We start from the raw sequence: 21,644 nt of genomic DNA, 5'->3' as shown, positions 1-21,644 counted from the left end.
AGCAGCTCGCTGCCATGGCGCAGGAAAAATGGTGGGCGCCACCGCAGCGAGCAGCTCCTGAAGCCAGCCAGAGCCAACTGCATTACCAGGCTGGCCCCTCCTGGGCAACGACCGCCTGCCCATGACTCCCGAGCCTCCCCTGATCTGTCAAAACAAAGGGGGAAGGGGGAAGGGGGAAGGAAGTTGGGGAAGGCTTGGGAGTCACAGGCGCGCGGTGCGCAGCTGCGCATTTATGTTTCACAGGGTGCAAAAGAAGGGATTTATACCTTTATACAATATGCATGTGTGCTTGGGCCCAGGGTCTTTTGCCTCACCATCCCCACTACTGACTCCCTGTTGCTACCCAGCTTCATAAAAGGAAAAAAGTGTCCCCGGATTCACTGAAAAAAATCTGGTAACCATATCCCAACACCCCTCCGCAGGACCCTGGCCACTGGCAACCCACGCTACACCACTGGGCCCATTTTCCTCTCCTGCAGTTTCCAACAACTGGTTCATATTTTAATTACCTGCAGACCTCCCCAAACAACTGTCTTGGGCATACCGAAAACATTCTTAAAGTTGGTCAAATTCGAGCTGCATTTGAGTCCTGAAGGTCGTGGAGTCCACCTTCAGGGCATCGGATGATGACAAGGTACGACTTCCCCTCTGTTCCTCATTTAAAATCCCTTACTTTTTACCTCCGCTGCTGTATCAACTGAAAAAATATCTGCCTGGAAACAGGGGGTGAGGAGGGTGTAATTCTTCTCAAGGTCAATCAGGAAAATGGTTTCTGACAGTCTGTTTAGAATGGCAGCTTTTTCCTCTTTGTCTTTCTGTTTAATCAACAGTAACTCGCTGTGGGGTGTGCAGATGATTCTCTCCCACCAATCGATGCCATTGGGAGCTGGTGTTTCACATTCCTGAGAGAATTCAGGTACCAAGGACTTCTTTCCCACTCGTCTATTAGTGCTGAGTTAAATATATCCTCTATAAAGAGTGCCAAAGCTTTTAAGTAAGTTTCTCCTGTGTGGGTGGGAGGGGAGAGGGAGAGAAAAATAGTGACTGTGTATGAATCATACACTTTTGTACGAAATACATATATTTTTCTTATTACATATTCCCCCCCCCCCCTCCTTCCGCTTTAAAATTGCCCTGGGAATTTTTCTGAAATGTTTTCAGCTAAGATGCACTCAGCTTTCAGTCTACAAAGCAATAGGATGGTCTCTTTTGTAAAAGATAATTAAATTAGCTTACGGATCTCCAGCATTTTACAAATCTGTTTCTTCACCCTAGCTTGTATATCACAAGTTCAAATATTTACAGTGTGCTCCCTGGACCACTTGGGTGTTTGGTGTGTCCTCTTACAAGCCAGCTCATTTTAGAGCTGTGTCAAATGGTGATTTCATTGAGATGGGGGTTTCTCCTGAAAAAAATAAAATACTTTAGACTCTCAGAATATCAGTGATTTTGATTCAGTTTGGCACAATTGCTTTTATTTTGGCTGTTTTTCCTTTCTGTCTTTCGCCCCTATTTGCTGCTGCTGCTTTTCCATTCCTAGATTGGTCAAATGTGTGCTCCCACCCAATCAGAGACAGGATGATGTCACAGCATAGCATAGGCAATCTCTAAGTGATGACATCAATGAAGGCCAGTCAGGCCAATGTAAAGGAACAAGCAGAGAATGAAGAAAACTACTGAAAAGAAGATGTGGTTTTCCATCGATGCTATAATTGATTGGGAAAATAGCTAACGCTATTTGACACAGAGGATGCCACAGGGGACTATGGGAGAAAAATACAAATAATAGTTCCTGGAAACCAGGTACAGTGTACCTCAGGTTAAGAACTTAATTCGTTCTGGAGGTCTGTTCTTAACCTGAAACTGTTCTTAACCTGAGGTTCCACTTCAGCTAATGGGGCCTCCCACTGCCGCTGCTAAGCCGCCGCCGTGCGATTTCTGTTCTCATCCTAAAGCAAAGTTCTTAACCCAAGGTACTATTTCTGGGTTAGCAGAGTCTGTAACCTGAAGCGTCTGTAACCCGAGGTACCACTGTATTTGTTTTGAAGGTTGATTGGCAGATCTGGTTCAGTAGGTGGCAGCAATCAATTTGTTTCATTGGTCTCCAAATGACCTTATTGAGCGTTCCTCCTCATATGCTTGCTGCTTCTGGTATGCAATTTGGGCTAATATACATCTTTTTGCAAAGCTTACTTTGCCCAATATTTATATTTGTATGCTTTTTAAAAAAAATTAAAGGTGTTTTTATTTAAGGGTTCTTATTTTATTAACATGCCAAATAAAACAACAGCAACAACTTCAAAACATTGGTGTTGCAGATAGGTATTGTATCGGGCAAACAAACAATTATACAGGCATTAGAAAATTACAATATCCGATCTCCTTTTGTGACGCAGACAGAGAATCTTGTTTACCTGAGTTAGAAACATGAGATATGAAGTCCCACCGTGTGGCATAAAAGTGTTCTGGGGTTTCCTTGGCTCTGGAAATGCAAAGTTTATGTGCTATCATTTCTACTGTTGCTGATGACTACATAATTTTATATAATTTTTATACCAACACTGCAGAGAGCTGAAGGTTCTGCACTGCCTTCCCTTGTTAGGCTACACTAGTGTGGTGTAGTGGTTAAGAGCGGTAGTCTCGTAATCCTGGGGAACCAGGTTCGCGTCTCCGCTCCTCCACATGCAGCTGCTGGGTGACCTTGTGCCAGTCACACTTCTCTGAAGTCTCTCAGCCCCACTCACCTCACAGAGTGTTTGTTGTGGGGGAGGAAGGGAAAGGAGAATGTTAGCCGCTTTGAGACTCCTTAAAGGGAGTGAAAGGCGGGATATCAAATCCAAACTCTTCTCTTCTTCTTCTTCTTCTACACTCGAGTAGGACCCTGGTAGAGGCACATGCCCGACTGGCATGTTCTCTCTCTCCTGGTCAATCGTTTGGGAGCTTCAAAAGCTTTCTTCACCGCAAACATCACAGCCACCGATGCCAACAGACATCAGCACACTTAGGGATCCGCAGAGTCTTCGCAACTTGGGTGACAGACCTCAGCAACTCAGCATTTTGGCTAATCTACTTTATTTACATATAAACACACATAGAGCACTGCAACATGGCTCCCTCTCTCTCTAGCATCAGACAGCAAAGAAGGACAATAGTCCCACTTCACAGAACACAGTAACACAAACATCCTGTCTCTGTCACTTCCGACTCTGTCGAGTCAAACATATACTGTCATGGGATAGACAACAATCCTATGACTGCAATCATGGAGCAGGAATTCTAACAAGTAATTCATAGAATCAGAAAGTTAGAAGGGACCCAAGAGTCATCTAGACCAACGCCCTGCAATGCAGGAATCTCTGCTAAAGCAACCATGACAGATGGCCAGCCAAAATCTGCTTAAAAACCTCCAAGGAAGAAGAACCCACAACCTTCCAAGGGAGACGGTTCCACTGCCAAACACCTCTGACTGTCAGAAAGTTTTTCTGAATGTTTAGTTGGAATCTCCTTTCTTGTAACTTGAAGCCACTGGTTCGAGTCCTACCCCCCCCCCCCAGAGATGGAAAAAAACCCAAGTATGCTTCCTCTACCATGTGGCAGCTCTTAAGATATTTGAAGATGGCTATCATTATCTCCTCTCTGTCTCCTCTTTTCCAGGCTAAACGGACCCGGCATGGAATAGGTTCATGCTGTCATCCCATATAATATACGCATTTCTTCTTTCTTTTTCTTCTTCTTATAATTTTTATTGCATTTTCAATTTTATCATAATCACAGTTTCCATACATAGTTCAATAAACCCAAACATTGTTCTAACAGAGCATCAACTTCCTCCCGCCCCTCTTTCTGACTTCCATACATAGTTACATTATTCTTAACATTTCTATAACCACTTTTTTTTACCTTCTCTCTTATTTTTGTATTTCCCCTCATTAAATGTAAATCAGTTCCTTATATTCTCATTACAAAACATTTCAGCTCAAACCTACAAACGTTTTCAGATGTTTACAATGTTCTTTCATATATAATATAAATTTGTTTAAGTATGCCACAACGGCTGCAAGGATACTTTTGGCTCAGAATGGCAGAGCAAAATGGTGGAATACATATGGCTAGCAAAGCTGACGGGGAAGATCTGGAATCAGTGCAACGAACTGTTTCTAATATATGCATTTCTATGCACTTTTTATGGGACACGGGCAGCGCTGTGGGTTAAACCACTGAGCCTAGGGCTTGCCGATCAGAAGGTCGGCGGTTCGAGTCCCCGTGACGGGGTGAGCTCCCGTTGCTCGGTCCCTGCTCCTGCCAACCTAGCAGTTCGAAAGCATGTCAAAGTGCAAGTAGATAAATAGGTACCGCTCTGGGGGGAAGGTAAACGGTGTTTCCGTGCGCTGCTCTGGTTCGCCAGACGCGGCTTAGTCATGCTGGCCACATGACCCGGAAGCTGTACGCCGGCTCCCTTGGCCAATAAAGCAAGATGAGCGCCGCAACCCCAGAGTCGGCCACGACTGGACCTAATGGTCAGGGGTCCCTTTACCATTACCTTTATGCACTCTTTACCTTAGTACATTATTCTGCAACATTACTCAGACGGTGAACCGCACTGCGAAATTTGGGGAGGATGGCTGTGCTTCGCTTTGCATATTGTTTCAAAAAGGGCATATCATGAACTGAGTGAAATTTCTTCCCCATCCATAATTAAGGTGCACAGCAGCAATGGAGAGGTACCCAGGACAAGAGAAGAGTCTTCCTTCTTCTTCTCCCCACCCCCTGCCCCAACCCCATTTTTTTTTTTTTTTTTAAGTGGAAATAGAAATTTCTCCTCCAGAGGAGCCGTCCGTCTTAAAACGATTGATCTGGAGCAAAGCATGCTGATGCAATGAACAGTTTCCTGACGGGGATTTCCATTTCAGTCACTTTCCCGCGTCATTTGAGATGTGTTTTTAAAAACCTTCTCCTTTGCTGATTTGTTTCACTCAGAGCTATTGCTACAGGAGCTGTTGCCTCCGTGGAATACTAATGAGGCTGGTGCCTTTTCATCTAGGTAGCTGGAGAGATTCCTTCTCTTGCCCCTGTGCTCTTCTGCACCTTTAAGGCTGTCATGTTGTGCTTGGCCCATCGCTTCCGTAGCAGCTCAGTCACAGCCTGGTCTTCTCAACTAAGGATTCCCTGTAGACTGGACTTTGCATGGCCATGCTAGCTGGGACTGATCAGAGTTGCAGTCCAAAATGTCTGGGGGTGGGAATAGAGTTGGCAAAGGATGCTGCTGCTGCAGACTTTTGCATGAAGCATCCATACTGAAAGGGGAAATGCAACCCCTCATAGACTCATAAAACTGGACGGCTGGAAGGGAACCCCAAGGGCCACCTAGTCCAACCCTCTGAAACCAGGTATTGTGACTAGAGAATCCCTGACAGATGTCCATCCAAACACTGTTTAAAAACCTTCTGAGGAAGGAGAGGCCACCTTGCAAAGTGGTCGGTTCTACTGTCAAACAGCTTTTGCCATCATGATGTGTGTGTGTGCGTGTGTGTGTGTCTCAGTAAGACAAATGGGGGGGTTAGTGGGTTGTTCTTGTTTTTATTTTGATTATGTATTTTGTGTTTTTATAGTGTGATTTTATCCTGTGAACCGCCCTGAGACTTGCGAGTATAGGGCAGTATACAAATTTTTAATATAGTGGTACCTCGGGTTAAGAACTTAATTAGTTCTGGAGGTCCGTTCTTAACCTGAAACTGTTCTTAACCTGAGATACCACTTTAGCTAATGGCGCCCCCCGCTGCCGCACCACCACGACCAGGCAATTTCTGTTCTCATCCTGAAGCAAAGTTCTTAACCCAAGGTACTATTTCTGGGTTAGCGGAGTCTGTAACCTGAAGCGTCTGTAACCTGAAACGTGAGGTACCACTGTACAGTGGTACCTCGGTTTACGAACTTAATCTATTCCAGAAGTCTGTTCTTAAACCAAAACCATTCTTAAACTGAGGCGCGCTTTCCCTAATGAGGCCTCCCGCTGCCAGCGCCCTGCCACAATTTGGATTCTCTTCTTAGACCGAGGTAAAGTCCGCACACCAGGACACTATTTCCAGTTTTGTGGAGTTTGTAAACCAAATCATTCTTAAACCGGACTGTTCTTCAACGGAGGTACCACTGTAATAATAATGATAATAATCAGTTATATGATAGGAGTAAGCATACTGTTTACAAATGAGGAGATTCATTGTAGCTTGTTTTGACATTTACTGCTCTGACGCAATGTATTATATATGCAATCCGCTTTTCAGCTAGTCTGCCCAAGTCAATGTTTCCATTTGCTGTCCTGCAATGCATTCATTTAGTAAAATATGCTTCAGTCGAGACTCGTTTATTCCAATCTATGAAAGGTGTTGATCTCCCTGATTACCAATGAGAAGCAATGCATATTTTTCCCATTATCAGCGAGCAAGTTACTCAACAGTATTCTTGAAATATTCCCTATTTTGTCATCGTATGGAACATAATAACCCACCATCTAACTTTATCATGTTCATTAATTTCAGTGGGTCTCTACTGAGTAAAACTTAGCTGAATGCCATCCTCAGTTTCCACAAAACCTCACTAAATATACATGTCCAGAACATGTGACAAAGATTGGCAGCTGGCAAATGGCATCCCAAATAACTGTCATCAGCTGCAGAAGGTTGTATGCAAGCATTTTAATCTCAGGCGAGTCAAGTATCAACGAAAGCTTTTTAAAAGCTGTTATTTAGAGAGCCCTTTATTTCCTGGTATGGCTCCTGCGTTTTCAACAGCTCTGTGACTGGCAGGTGTTCAACAGGGAAAGCTCATTCTGGCACGGAGATGCTGTGATGGTGCAAAGGTTCGTTTTTTGAGTTGCTTGTCACACAGCTGGTGTTTCTACCCTCTGAGGACTGCCGGCTAGATTGGAAGCAGATGAGAGGTGCACAGTGTTTCCAAAGCTGGCACAAGGAGGTAGAAATTAAGGGAAGCTGGTGAAGTTGGACAGAGTCCATCAACCAATAGCTGGAGCTTTTCTGGTCTAGAACAAAGTCCTTCTCTGTGGACTTCTAGGAAGCTATGGCAGATCTCTACCACCTGGGGAGGGATGTGGATGGTGCTGTGGTCTAAACCACTGAGCCTCTTGGGCTTGCCGATCAGAAGGTCGGCGGTTCAAATCCCCATGACAGTGTGATCTCCTGTTTCTCTGTCCCAGCTCCTGCCAACCTAGCAGTTCAAAAGCACACCAGTGCAAGCAAATAAATAGGTACCATTGTGGCGGGAAGGTAAATGACGTTTCCATGCGCTGTGGCTTCCATCACGGTGTCCTGTTGCGCCTGAAGCAGTTTAGTCATGCTGGCCACATGACCAGCTGTCTGTGGACAAACGCCAGCTGAGATGAGCACCACAACCCCATAGTCGCCTTTGACTGGACTTAACTGTCCAGGGGTCCTTTACCTTACCACCTTGAGAATCAGACAGCTCCTTTTCTTTAATGAAGTATGAAGGATTGTGTTTTAATTGCATATGTTTGTTTATTTTTTGAATTTATATCCCACCCTTTCTCCCCAAGGAACCCAGGGCAGCAAATTTCTATTTCCCATTGATCTCAATGGCATTTCATGACATACATCCTTAATCCTTCCATTGAAATCAATCATAGTTAAAACAGCTGTACTTTGACTGCATTGACACCATAGTATACAGACCTAGGCATTTAGCTGCCAGCTGTTTAAAAGTAACCTCTAATTTTTGTTATACTAATTGTATATTTCATTATATCAAAAGGCCTTCTAGCCAGTTTCAAGCTGTGTTTATTCAGCATGAATATGTCCTCTTCCCACACATAAAATAAATCCCAAAATTGTCATCTCCTGGCATAAGACCACGAACTTTATTTTCCAGCCCCCACCCCATTCTGCTGTTCCACCCGTGAATTAATTTTCTGCCCTCGTTGATACTTAATTTCAAGAGTGAACACACAAGACTGGTGTCAGAGCCACCCGAGGTCCCAGCTCACAAGAGACCAAAGTCCAGTCCGGGTTATATACAAAAGCTTTTATTGAAGAACATTCTTGGTTTTACATCCGAGCTCCGTGGCTCTACGTCTGTTACCCTTAGACCGCTGAAGTCCCCTCTGAGTCAGTCCCGCCTCTACACCAGTTTAAGAGGCTTGTGCTGGACCACCTCTTCCTCTCCTTTCTTTTCCGCAGGGTCTTTCTGCTCCCCTGTGTTCTCTCCCTCCGGGACTCCCCAGAGGCTGAATCCTCTGACGCCTGCTCCCCCCTCCTTCGCGCTTTGGGACCAGGCTCCTCCCCAGGACTCTCCTCACTTCCGCGCGCCTCCACATTTGAACTTGGCGCGCGTACGTTGCTTCTGACCTTCCTTTTGACAGTTACACTGCTCTCGGTACTACTCTCCGCCCCTTCCGGCAGGACGTCTTGCGCTGATCTCCTTCCCCCCTCTGCTCCCTGTTCTGCTGCTTCTGACACACTGGTAACTCCACCCCCTTCACTCCGTTCCGGCGGAGAAGCCGGTCCCGACTTCCAACTCCCACTGGGAGTCCCCCCTTCGTTCCCCTGCTCCTGACTGCTTCCCCCTCTAGCTCCCCTTGGCCTGACCAGGGGGGCTCCTCTTTGGGAGTCCTCCGATTCACTGGACGGACTCATGGACAACCTCGGGTCATTGTCATCCTCTTCCTCGTCGTCCTGGGATCCTTCCCCCTCGCTCTCTGTCTCCTCCCCCACCTGCGCCTCTCTCCCTGAACCCCTGACAACTGGCATTGGCATTTCTGAATACCCACCACATACCAGATACCCACAGAGCAACATGGAGCTATATTTAAAAGATATTTCTATGAACGACATGATAATCGAGTGGAAATGAATCAAATGAATGGAGCAGAAATGATGATTGTACAAGTCTTGAAATGTTAAAATGGTACATCAACCCTTAACCAGACTTGAGAGGAGGCATCTATCTGTCTCATCACAGTGGTTTATGCTTGCATTTCCTCCTCTTTGCTGTGACTGGCTTGGTCTCTGGAGATATAAAGATATAGAGATGATAGATAGATACATAGATAGATAGATGATAGATAGATAGATGATAGATAGATAGATAGATGATAGATAGATAGATAGATAGATAGATAGATAGATAGATAGATAGATAGATAGATATGGTCAAAGACTCATTCAACCTTTCCCCCATTTGCTTTTGAAGTGCATTTTGTTATCTCTTGCACCTTCTGACATCTTCCCGCTGAAGAGTTGTGGAACTTGTAGCCATCCAACTTGCACCCATCATCCCTGACCATTGGCCATGTTGGCTGAGGCTGATGGGATGTGGAGTCCAACAGCAGTTTCGGGGTGGGGGTGGCACAGATCATGTATTTATTTCATAAAATTTATACACTGGCAAAACAACAGCAACCTCAAAGTGGTTTACAGAAATATAAAGCAAGAAAGTTAAGCAAAATTTACAGCAGAACTTTCAAACATAAAAAATGGAAAGACTAAAACAGATCAAAATTACCTCAAGCATATGGGTAAGCTAGGCTAAACAAGAATGCTTTTAGCAAGAGCAAAACAGGGCATAGTGAGGGCACCTTCCTACATCACTAGGGGTGTAAGAAAGCATCTGCATTCTTCATAGTGCTGTTTCCATTCTTCCGCAGTTCGGTTTCTGCCAAATACTACCTCATTCATTTCACTGTCTGCTACGGCAGCATTTTTCACAATTTCTGTCATGTTTCATTGTTGCTGAAGCAGCTCCACCCCACAGAAATCCTTGCCATCCTTCCTGGTTCATCTGTGCACCTGAATTCTCCGCAAGGAACCCACACACGCAGCTCAATCCTGCAGGAAGCAGGATTTAACCCCCACTGATCCTGCAGATGGGAGAAGGTTAAATCCAGCTTGGTTGGCTGCACATGTGAGTTCCTCTGCTCAACCCTGCAGAAAGCATTCATTGTAAAGGAAATGTTAGAACCATTTTAAAAACATCATTAACCATGTGTCATTTGTGGGGTTCAAAAGAAAAAAGCAATAACATTTTGAGTCTGGATGTTATTCATACGACTGCTTTCTATTTGTGACCATCAGTGAACATGCAGACTGCAGCAATTTCCACTTCTGGGTCTGTTTGCAGCAGAATTCTTTGAGAACCCTATTAATTCACCGCTGCCCTGCTAGCATGACTGAAAAGTTAGGCCCATCTGATGTCCCCAGCCCCACTGCAAGTTTCAACTATTATTGAATAAGGAAACTAAGATGCTGTCTTATACTGAGTCAGGCCACTGGTCCATCAAGCTCAATATTCTACACTGAGTGGCAACAGCTCCCGGGGTTTCAGGCTCCCAAGTCATACCTGAAAATGCTGAGGATTGAACCTGAGAGCCAGTGTGGTGTAGTGGTTAAGAGCGGTGGACTCGTAATCTGGTGAACTAGGTTCGCTTCCCCGCTCCTCCACATGCAGCTGCTGGGTGACCTTGGGCTAGTCACACTTCTCTGAAGTCTCTCAGCCTCACTAACCTCACAGAGTGTTTGTTGTGGGGGAGGAAGGGAAAGGAGATGGTTAGCTGCTTTGATACTCCTTAGTGATAAAGTGGGATATCAAATCCAAACTCTTCTTCTTCTTCTGCAAGGAAGCCAGATGGTCTGAGCTATGACAGAAGACTACAAGAAGAGCCTACTGGATCAGGACAATGCCTCATCTAGTCCTGTTCTCACAGAGGCCAACCAGATGTCTTTGGGAAACTAGCAAGCAGGATTCACGCACAAGTGCACTCACCTCTCCTTTCTCTGGCCAGCAAAGGAGAAAGGCTCCCCTTTGCTCCCCTGTCATTGCATGAAAGAAAGCCCATACAGTGGTACCTAGGTTTATGAACTTAATCTGTTCCTGAAGTCCGTTCTTAAACTGAATCCATTCTTAAACCGAGACACGCTTTCCCTAATGAGGCCTCCCACTGCCAGTGCCCTTCCACTGTTCGGCTTCTGTTCATAGACCGAGGTAAAGTAACACTACTTCCGGTTTTGCGGAGTTCTTAAACCAAATACAGTGGACGCTTGGGTTGTGAATGTGATCCGTGCGGGATGCATGTTTGTAACCCACAGTGTTCGCAACCCACAGCGGCACGTCTGTGCACACATGGGTTGCCATTCAATGCTTCTGCGCATGCACAAAGTGCGATTTAGAGCTTCTGCACATACGCGACTGCCGAAACCCGGAAGTAACCCGTTCTGGTACCTCCGGGTTTCAGCGGTCCGCAACCCGAAAAAGCGCAACCTGACGCATCTGTAACCCGAGGTATGACTGTAGTTTGTAAACAGGACTGTTCGTAAACCAAGGTACCACTGTAAAAGTTTCTGGAATACAGAGGAAATAAATGAAGTAGGTTACACTTCAGGGGAGGGAGGTAAATTATTGCATTTGAAGACCGGCACAGGAAGTCTCGGAAAGAGCCTTATATGGTTTTGAGCTGGCGTTCCAAGGCAATTGTGGAAGTCAGCACTGAACACTGGTATTTCCTGCATCTTTTCACGGTGACAGGTTAGGCGGCTGCTGAGTGGCATCTTCAAAGGGGAAGGCATCGAACGGCAGTAGATCCCCTGCCAGCTTCCTTCACACTCTGGAACTGTTTTCTTAAGGGGTAATGATTCCTTGTCAGGTCTAATTTTTTAAGTGGCGTAAAAGCCATTTATCAGATGACTGGTGTCACTGGCTGTTGCTCACATCTGCTCTGTGGATCTGTTCTTCCGCGTAGAGAAGGAGCGCAAATTGTGACACCTGGAAGCAGCGTTGGAGGGAGAGGAGAGAATGCTGAAGTCATGGGACTTTCTGGAATGAATTAGACAAGAGACTGTGATCTGGGAGACAGTTCTTCCTAACGAGAAAAGAGCACAAATAGACGAGACTTTTTAGATGAAGGAGAAAGGCAACTGAGGAAGGGCGTGACAGACATTTATGAAATCGTGTGTGGTGCAGTAAGGTGGGAGGGACAGCTGAATGTAAGATTATGCATGGTGCAGAAGCTAGAACTCATGGACATTCAATGAAGCTAAATGTTGGAGGGAGGAAGTAGTAAGGATTATTCTCCACCAGGTCAAGCAGGAGATGTGACCTCACAGAGTGCCATCTCTAGCCAGCATGGTGTAGTGGTTAAGAGCGGTGGGCTCGTAATCTGGTGAACCGGGTTTGCTTCCCCGCTCCTCCACATGCAGCTGCTGGGAGACCTTGGGCTAGTCTCTGAAGTCTCTCAGCCTCACTCACCTCACAAAGTGTTTGTTGTGGGGGAGGAAGGGAAAGGAGATTGTTAGCCGCTTTGAGACTCCTTAAGGGGAGTGAAAGGTGGGATATCAAATCCAAACTCCTCCACCACCTCCTCCTCCTCCTCTTCTTCTTCTTCTTCTTCATCATCTTCTATGATTTTACAGGGGAACTCTGTGTGTCTTAACCCCTTGGTTAGCTGCAATATTATTTCCCATGAAAGAGAGTCACTGGCCCAAGGGCAACCAGCAAATGTTTTGGCTGAGCACAGAGTTGAACTCAAGCCTCCCTTGGCAAAGTCTAGAAGTACTGTACACTGGGTCTCCACTCTCGGTGTCCTGAGGACATCTGTGGTTCTTCAGTAACCCTCTTCAGGAATCTAGTTGCAGGGAAAGTAGGGCCTTGTGCCCTATACTCGGCCTCCCTCTCAGCCTCCATGTTTTGAAGGGTGCACTTGTAAAACCAGGAGCCTCCTGTCTTTGGGGAGACTTCCTGCACACTTAAGAACCATGACTTTCTAGGGCTCTAAATCTCACGGGGAGCTGCCACAGCTTTCTGCAAATGTTTTGGAGAAAAGCATGACTTGCCATGACAAAAGCCATCCCCCCAAAGTCTGCACAGGCCCCACCAACCGCAACATTACCTGTTTTACATCCCCCGAATGGACAAGGGATCTGTTTCTCCAAATCATGGCTGCTGCTTTGGTGGGGTCTGAATATACTGTAAATCTTCTTGGTGTGCTAATGGATTCCCCTCTTCCCAACTCATTTTATGCTCAGCTGGCATTGCCTGTCCTCAGAGGATATGATTCATTAGGGCTAAATCCTTCACTGCGAGCCAAATGTCATTAGGCTTCCCTGCCCACATTGGGACACACTGGGAAGGATTAGTGAATAATCACCTTTTGATAGCTCTTCTTGTGTGGCCCCAAGTCCTTTCTAGTCAAAGGGAATCCCTCTCTGTTAATTGAGGGGGAGATCAGGAGCATTGCTAAGCTCACTGCAAACATACATTCCCTCCTGAATGTATGCCTTTGTAATGCCAATGCTGATGAGTTTTCCCCTCCTTACAGAATCACTGCTTCATGGGTTAACAATGACTCCCCCCACTCCATGAACAGGGCCAAGGATTAATGAAATAAAGTAATAACACTGGTTTTTTATATATTCAGGAAGCTGCCCAGGGTGGCTGGGGCAACCCAGTCAGATGGAAGGGATACAAATAAATTACTAATATAATAGTAAAATAACAACAACAACATTTATTTATACCCCGCCCTCCCGAGCCAGAACCAGGCTCAGGACAGCCAACAACAGTAAAATTACAGTAAAAACATAATGGGGAGGGGGGAAATAATTTAAAATACAGGTCAAAATGCAATTTAAAATGCAGCCTCATCAAAACCATAAGGGGAGGGAAACATAAGGGTCAGACTGAGTCCAAACCAAAGGCCAGGCGGAACATCTCTGTCTTGTAGGCCCTGCGAAAAGATGTCAAGTCCCACAGGTCCTAGTCTCTTGTGATAGAGCGTTCCACCAAGTCGGGGGCAGTACTGAGAAGGCCCTGGCCCTAGTTGAGACCAATCTAACCACCTTGCAACCTAGGACCTCCAAAATGTTGTCATTTGTGGACCTTAAGGTCCTCCGCGGGGCATACCAGGAGAGGTGGTCCCGTAGGTACGTGGGTCCTAGGCCGCATAGGGCTTTAAACTACTATTACTACTACTGTTTTCTACCTGGCAATATCTCAAGATGAAGCAAGCTTGTTTTCTCCTGCTCCGGAGGGTAGGACCTGAACCAATGGCTTCAAGTTACAAGGAGATTCCAGGTAAACATCAGGAAGAACTTTCTGACGGTAAGAGCTGTTCAACAGTGAAACGAACTCCCATGTAAGGTGGTGGATTCCCTTTCCTTGGAGATTTTTCAGCAGAGGTTGGGTTGCCATCTGTCATGGATGCTTGAGTTGAGATTCCTGCATTGCAGGGGGTTGCACTGGATGACCTTTGGGGGTACCTTCCAACTCTACAATTCTATGATTCTATAAATTATTGTGGTCAATAAGCGATGCCATCTCTGATGCCCCCAGGAATGGCGCTACATCAAGACAGCTTGAAAGCAGCCAAATTGCCTCTCAAGGAGACAGCAAGTTTTGAGGTTATGTCCGTTAAAAAGACCAATATGAGGGCCAATTGGGCTACATATGAACAATTGGTCATGAAAGAGGAAGGAAAGTGGAAAATGAGGCCGTACGAGCAGGTCAAGAACCAAGTTTATGATTGGCTACACTACTTCCAGATAAATGACATGTTTAGGAAAGATATCAAAGATAAAGGATATGCTGATAAAAACTCTAGATTCCAAATTGAGATCCTGGAAAATAATATAAAAACTTTGTCTAAAATGTACAATCAGTTACTGGACTGGAATCTAATTGATGAGGAAGTCAAGTCGGTAATGACATACTGGGCCAAAGACTTTGGCCGTAACATCTACTTCGAAGAATGGGAAAAACTATGGAAACAACATCTTAAGTTTACGGCTTGTGTGACACTTAAGGAGAATCTAATGAAAATGTTCTACCGTTGGTATATGACTCCCGTTAAATTAGCCAGAATGTACGGATCCTGTAATAAATGCTGGAAGTGCAAGGAAAGAGAGGGGACCTTCTACCATATGTGGTGGGAATGCCAAAAGGTTAAAGGGTTCTGGGAGAGTGTGTATAATGAAATGAAGAAAATTTTAAGCTATACTTTTGTTAAAAAACCTGAGGCATTCCTGCTGGGATTGGTAGGAAGGGAGATAAAAAGGAAAGATTACAAGCTGTTTCAGTACGCAACAACGGCAGCAAGGGTCCTGTTAGCTAAAAATTGGAAATTAGAGGGTTTGCCGACAATTGAGGATTGGAGATCAAAATTACTAGATTATGTGGAGATGGATAAGATGACAGGGAAAATCAGATATATAAAAGACCAGAGGTTTGTAAAAGATTGGGAAAGTCTTACGAAATATCTGGAAAACTTAAGCGATGGACAGATAACACTAGTGGGTTTTAAGGGAGCTCTGTAAGAAGCAAAGGGTAATGTCTAAAGAAAAACAGATGAACTAGAATGATTAACGGCACTACAAAATAAGAAATGCGGAATTATTTGCCTTTATTAATACGGATGATTTGTGGAAAGGTTGAAGGAAGTCACTTTTAAAATATGTGTGATATTAAGTGGAATATTATAGTCTGTCTTGTATTTTGATTTATGTAAACTAATAAAAATTACACATAAAAAAAAAAGGAGACAGCAAGTTTTTGTTGTTGCTGTTTTAGGGTGGGGTGAGGAGAGAAAGAAGATGAACCTCTGGTTACTTTGTCTTTAAGGGTCAGATGAAAATTATTCAAGTTCACCTGGCCCCTGGAAAAAACCTCTGTGATTCTGTCATGATCCCAGAGCTCCTGACTCTGAGCCTGATGCTGGTGTTTAGGGGACCACAAGACCAGTCATGTCTGGTGTGTGGTGGGTTGGATCCGCAAACAACACCCTCCCAACACCAGCATTGCTGCAGCTTACCTGGTTCAGACTAGGGCAGAGGCAAGGTGAAGCTGAGTCTGTGTGGAACTAGTCAAGTGGTCCTATCAAGATGTCTTTTAGACATCCCTAACCTCATCATCGGGACACAGGTGACACTGTGGTCTAAACCACTGAGCGTAGGGCTTGCTGATTGGAAGGTCAGTGGTTCAAATCCCCACAACGGGGTGAGCTCCTGTTGCTCAGTCCCAGCTCCTGCCAACCTAGCAGTTTGAAAGCACATCAAAGTGCAAGTAGATAAATAGGTACCGCTCCGGCAGGAAGGTAAACAGCATTTCCGTGTGCTGCTCTGGTTTCACCAAAGCAGCTTAGTCATGCTGGCCACATGACCCAGAAAAACTGTCTGCAGACAAACATTGGCTCCCTCAGCCAGTAAAGCGAGATGAGCGCCGCAACCCCAGAGTCATTCGTGACTGGACGTAACTGTCAGGGGTCCTTTACCTTTACCTTTAACCTCGTCGTCACGCTGACACACCTCATCTAGGTAAACTGCAGCACCACAGGTGCCAGCAGGGTGTCAGGCTTCGGGGAATCAGTTCAATAATCACAGCGAGGGACAAAGGAATGCATCTCTCTCTAGAAATGGCGTTGCTCCAAATCCCACCCCCTCCATCTCTACTATTCTTTGCCACCCCAATGTCAACTAATGTTAGCTTTCTTCCACTGAGCTTTCTGTTCTACCACCCTCAATGCCCGTCTAGTCTTAGGAGATGGGGGGGGGTCAGGAATGCTTACCAAATACACAGTGTCTGTCAGCTGTCTCTCCCCTGATGTTTTCTCTTCCTGCTGTTCCTCTTCTAGTATTTCCCAGCTTCTCCCCTTTGCAGTCTCTGAACCTTCTGCAAGCCACTGTTCTAAATCTACACTGTCCTCCTGTCTTCAGGAAGGTTCACCATTTCTCCTTAGTCCAGTCCCTGACATCAGGTGGCTCTATCACATCATACTGGCTGTTCCTGTTGAGGACAGGTATCCTGTCTGCCCCTGATATTTTCTTCTACCCAGCTAAAACAAAGAAGCAAATGCATGTGTATTTTTCTGGATGGGCATGACACACACCTTGTCCAGAATCCAAAGGTTTGCTTGGTTTCTGGTGCAGGATTTAGAGAGAGGGACACTTATCTCACAGGGTTGTCGTAGGCAGTTAGTGGAAGAAGGGGACGACCACATACGTCACCTTGAGTTGCTTGGAGAAAAAGGTGGGATATAAATGCCGTAATTGAAACGAAATGGATATTATGCAATGAGGCTCTTCATCCAATGGCCTTGAGAAGATTTGTTGAGAGTGCCACGATGTGTCATTATAATTGCACAAATCAGTTTGTCACTCTGCTGCAGCCACCTCATTTCTTCCTACATGACTGGTAGGTGCCAACGATATTAGCATCCACCACAGCCCCTCCAGCGACTCTCTCTGTTCTGACCTCAGACATTACCTGGTATTAATATTCCTTTGAGTACCGGGGTCATCTGTCAGGCTGCTAATTTGTTCTGACAATGTTTGAGGTTCTTTGCCTGTGTGTTTTTCCTCTCCCTTAGTTAGCTGTGCATTTTAAGCGGCTGGTTCCTACACCTGCCCTTCAAATGTTTAAAATAGCAAAAAGGGGAGGCGGGCGCAGAACCAGGGCATGTAGAAAGAACTTCTATTTGTATCCCGTTGTCAAAAGTCACTTCACCTCTGTACAGAAATGCTGCCCTTATGGAATGCACTTGCTACACATCACATTAAAGAACATTTAATGAGAACTATTTATACTTATAGCTGCTGGGGAAAGAAACTGGGTTTTTAAATAAGAGGATAAATAAACGACACTTGTAAACAGTGTACTTCCCAGAATGGGGAGCTGTTCAAATGGGATATTGACTGTCCCACCTGCAAAACAATATAGCATTAATAAATGGTAAAGTGTGTGTCTTAACTGAATTATGGAATTTGCTTCCACAAGAGGAATGAAACTTGATTTTTAAAAACTCATAGGCCACCACAATAAAAAATAAAGGGCTCATCTGCATTGTACTTTTAAAGCAGTATCATAGCACTTTAAGCATTTGGCAGCACCCCCATAGAAACCTGGTAAATGTAGTTTGCTAAATGTGCTGAGAGTTTTTAGGAAACACTGTTCCTTAAACTATAAGAGCTACAGTTCCTAGAGTTGTTTAACCATAGAGAACTAAGGGGAAAACAAGGAAAAAGCAGATAATAAAACAGCACATTGTAAGTGCTCAAAAATTGCCAAGTAGAATTGAACAGAAAAAGCAAAGTGAATAAATAGATATTTTAAAGGACCAGGAGAATAAAGCTTGTATCCTCAAGGAGCATCAGGGAATTCAGCAACCTAGGGACTACAATTGACAAGTCCCTGTTCTTCACCCATGAAACTTCTCAGTCGGTCGAGTATGGAGCAGAGCCTTATAAACAGGTCTTAATCTTGGAGGGAGGGCTGTTATGGAGAAAGGTGCTCACTTTGCTACTTAAAGAGACATAGTGACAAATTTTGAAGTTCAGGAGCTTGACACAACATCCCATACAGCCATGTCCTCATGAAGGGTCAATAGTCACTTCCCCAAAGAGAGTTTAAAAAAACTTCTAAGCATCTGTCTCGATCCATTGTTACATGTGGCCACACACAGACACACACACACAAACAAACAAACCAAAAGTACCTGGCATAATACCCTATTTATCAATACCAGTTGACAATGATAAAGCAGTAAGTCTTGTATCCAGTGCAGTGTTAAGTAACCATCCTTTCGACTCTTGTACAGTGGGACTTTCCCTCCCACTCCTCCCACCATCCCACCATTCCCAGCCCAAATCTGCTGCAGAGCAGTGAGTGAAAGCACAGAACAGATTTAGGAGGTGCATAGAGGAGGAGGGGGGGTAAATCCTATTGTGCAACCACAAATCTTTTTACTCAATGGATGGTTACTTAGAGCTACATTGGATGGAAGCCTAAGTTGGTGAAGTTGGTGTCCGTTTGCATTTCTTAGTGCAGAAAATATTGATCTGATGTGTTAAGATCTTTCCTATTCTTTCCTATTCTGATTAATTCTAGAATCTACTAGAAGCTTCTCTGTGTGAGAGAAGCAGAGGCAGAAGGGTTAATGATTGTTTGGGTTATACCTTCTGGGAAGCTGGTTTGAACTAGTTCTCTTATCTCTATTCTGCAGAGTCATGCTGACTATAAATATAGGCCAAAAGGAGTCTGGGTTTTACTTTTCTCTTTCTCTCTCTTCCTTCTTGTGTGGTGTTTCTGTTTTTGTACATAGGATGCTTAGTGCTAAGGTTTAGTCTTATTAGGAGTTAAGTTTATAAATGCTGCAAGTGGATTTTGTATGTACTGAGCCAATCCTGATTGTACTGGATTTAATAACCATTAATGCCCATTTGCCTTCAGCACAAATATAGCTGTGCTGAATTAATTACTACCGCCTCTGGTCTATTTTTTGGGAACTCTGCTGAACTCTGCAATGTGTTTAAGGTTTTCCTCCGCACGTATGACACACATATGACAACGTCTGACAGGGTGGCGTGGTGGTTAGCACATTGGACTTTGTTCCTGCAGTCTGGGGTTCACACCCCTGATTGGTCATAATCTCTAATCAGCCATTGTGTGACCTTGGACCACTGAGTGTCTCAGCCTAGCCTCGCCTAACAAAGAGATCATGTGTTCGACCAGACCAGTTCTTGAGTCACCTCAACATAAAACAGTGCAAATTGCTGCTCCAGCAAATGATCTCATCCATTCTCACTGTGTGGAGGGGAATACTGGATCTGCTCCCCCCTGCATTGCTGTTTCACTACCCCAGTCAATATGTAAGTGCCAGACCATTCGTCTCCTCAGAGAGCAAGACGAGTGCTTTTAATTCAGTCCAGATACAAAACTTTTCAAATCATGTTCACAGCTCGGCAACATGGTGAGCAAGAAAAGTTCTTTGTCCGTTGGCCATTCAAATGAGAGTCCATGGTCCTTAGTAAAGTTCAGACCACCTAAGGTGGAATATAAACTACTGCTGAGGTTCCTTGTTTTTACTAAGTAATAATTCATGCAGCTAGAGCAGGGGTGTGTGTGTGTGATGATCTAAAAAGAGCAAGTGCCATAAGGTTTTTTAAAAATAAAATATCTGCCTTTTGACTGGAAAGAAGAGGCCTGAGGAGGCTGCTACATGTGAGGTCTGATTCACCAGAACAGCAGAGAATTCAGTGAGAAGTTAAAAGGAACGTCTGTCTGTTGTGCTGGCTGTTTCAAGCTAGGCAATGACATTGGAAGGGATGCTGTCCAAGGTGCTGAAAAGTAAAAATGCAGAATCACAGAGCTTTAGAAGACTCAAAGGCTAATGAGAAGGCAGAATCACACAGAGAGACAGACACACCAGCTATAATTCAGAGCACAGTGAGCCACAAGAAGGGAACAAATGAGGTGCCTGCAGAGTCAAAAAGAGACAAGTCAGCCAAACCACACCGTTTCATAGACAGGTAAAGCTGTACTCTTCCATTGTTGGAAACAGGAGGCAGGGCCTGTGCCAGTGGCTCCCACAACATGACCAATCACTCTAGAAGTAGATGCAAGTGGGGCAAAAGTTAGATGCTGGCATGCAGATGCCTTGACACAGACAATAATGTCTCCTCTGATGTGAAGCAGTAGGAGGAAACGATGAGAGTTAGAGGATCAAGAAAAGCAGAGCGGTAGATCCTTCCTGTTAGTTTGAAGGGACCTCTGTATAAAGAGAACGGAGCTGGGAGTGGAATACAGTGTGAATGAATGATTTTGAACCTGGGGCCCTCCAGATGTTGCTGGACTGCAACTTCCATCAATCCAGACCACTGATCATGTTATCTATGGCTAATGGGAGTTGCAGTCAACCAACATCTTGAGACATCACCTTGCCGACCAAGGTCCGTATAGTTAAAGCTATGGTTTTTCCAGTAGTGATGTATGGAAGTGAGAGCTGGACGATAAGGAAGGCTGATCATCGAAGAATTGATGCTTTTGAATTATGGTGCTGGAGGAGACTCTTGAGAGTCCCATGGACTGCAAGAAGATCAAACCTCTCCAGTCTGAAGGAAATCAGCCCTGAGTGCTCACTGGAAGGACAGATCGTGAAGCTGAGGCTCTAATACTTCTCATGGCCACCTCATGAGAAGAGAAGACTCCCTGGAAAAGATCCTGATGCTGGGAAAGATGGAGGGCACAAGGAGAAGGGGACGACAGAGGACAAGATGGTTGGACAGTGTTCTCAAAGCTACCAGCATGAGTTTGACCAAACTGCTGGAGGCAGTGGAAAACAGGAATGCCTGGCGTGCTCTGGTCCATGGGGTCACAAAGAGGCGGACACGACTAAACTACTAAACAACAACAACATCTTGAGGGGGTCAGAGGTTCACTCTACCTGCAAGTGAGAGCAGAGTGACCTAATACCCTGATACTTCTCAGGGCAAGCTACATATTGCAACAAACATGCTCTGTAATAAGTGTGCTTAAACTAGTAGCTTTTATTTAGAAGAATAAATGGAGAATGTTTTGAAGGGTTCTACGGGCTCAGGGGACGCAGGTGGCGCTGTGGGTTAAAGCCTCAGTGCCTAGGACTTGCCGATCGAAAGGTCGGCGGTTCGAATCCCTGCGGCGGGGTGCGCTCCCGCTGCTCGGTCCCAGCGCCTGCCAACCTAGCAGTTTGAAAGCACCTCCGGGTGCAAGTAGATAAATAGGGACCGCTTACCAGCGGGAAGGTAAACGGCGTTTCCGTGTGCGGCTCTGGCTCGCCAGAGCAGCGATGTCACGCTGGCCACGTGACCCGGAAGTGTCTC

General features: G+C 45.1%; 1 long non-coding RNA gene across 1 annotated transcript in view; it reads left to right on the top strand.

Moving 5' to 3' along the window:
• Window positions 1-481: 481 nt before the first annotated feature.
• The window catches only part of LOC310847280, a 43,584-nt gene continuing 22,421 nt past the window's right edge, over window positions 482-21,644 (top strand). Inside the window, exons 1-2 of the long non-coding RNA XR_014565757.1 lie at window positions 482-634; window positions 831-916. This is a non-coding gene — a long non-coding RNA (uncharacterized lncRNA). The remainder of the gene's footprint in view (window positions 635-830; window positions 917-21,644) is intronic.

The sequence above is a fragment of the Podarcis gaigeae genome (genome assembly GCF_964106915.1).
Source record: "Podarcis gaigeae genome assembly, chromosome: 6".
In the NCBI taxonomy this organism is placed as follows: Eukaryota; Metazoa; Chordata; class Lepidosauria; order Squamata; family Lacertidae; genus Podarcis; species Podarcis gaigeae.
Note: the sequence above shows the minus strand (reverse complement) of the source record. Positions and strands in the feature narration are given on the sequence as shown.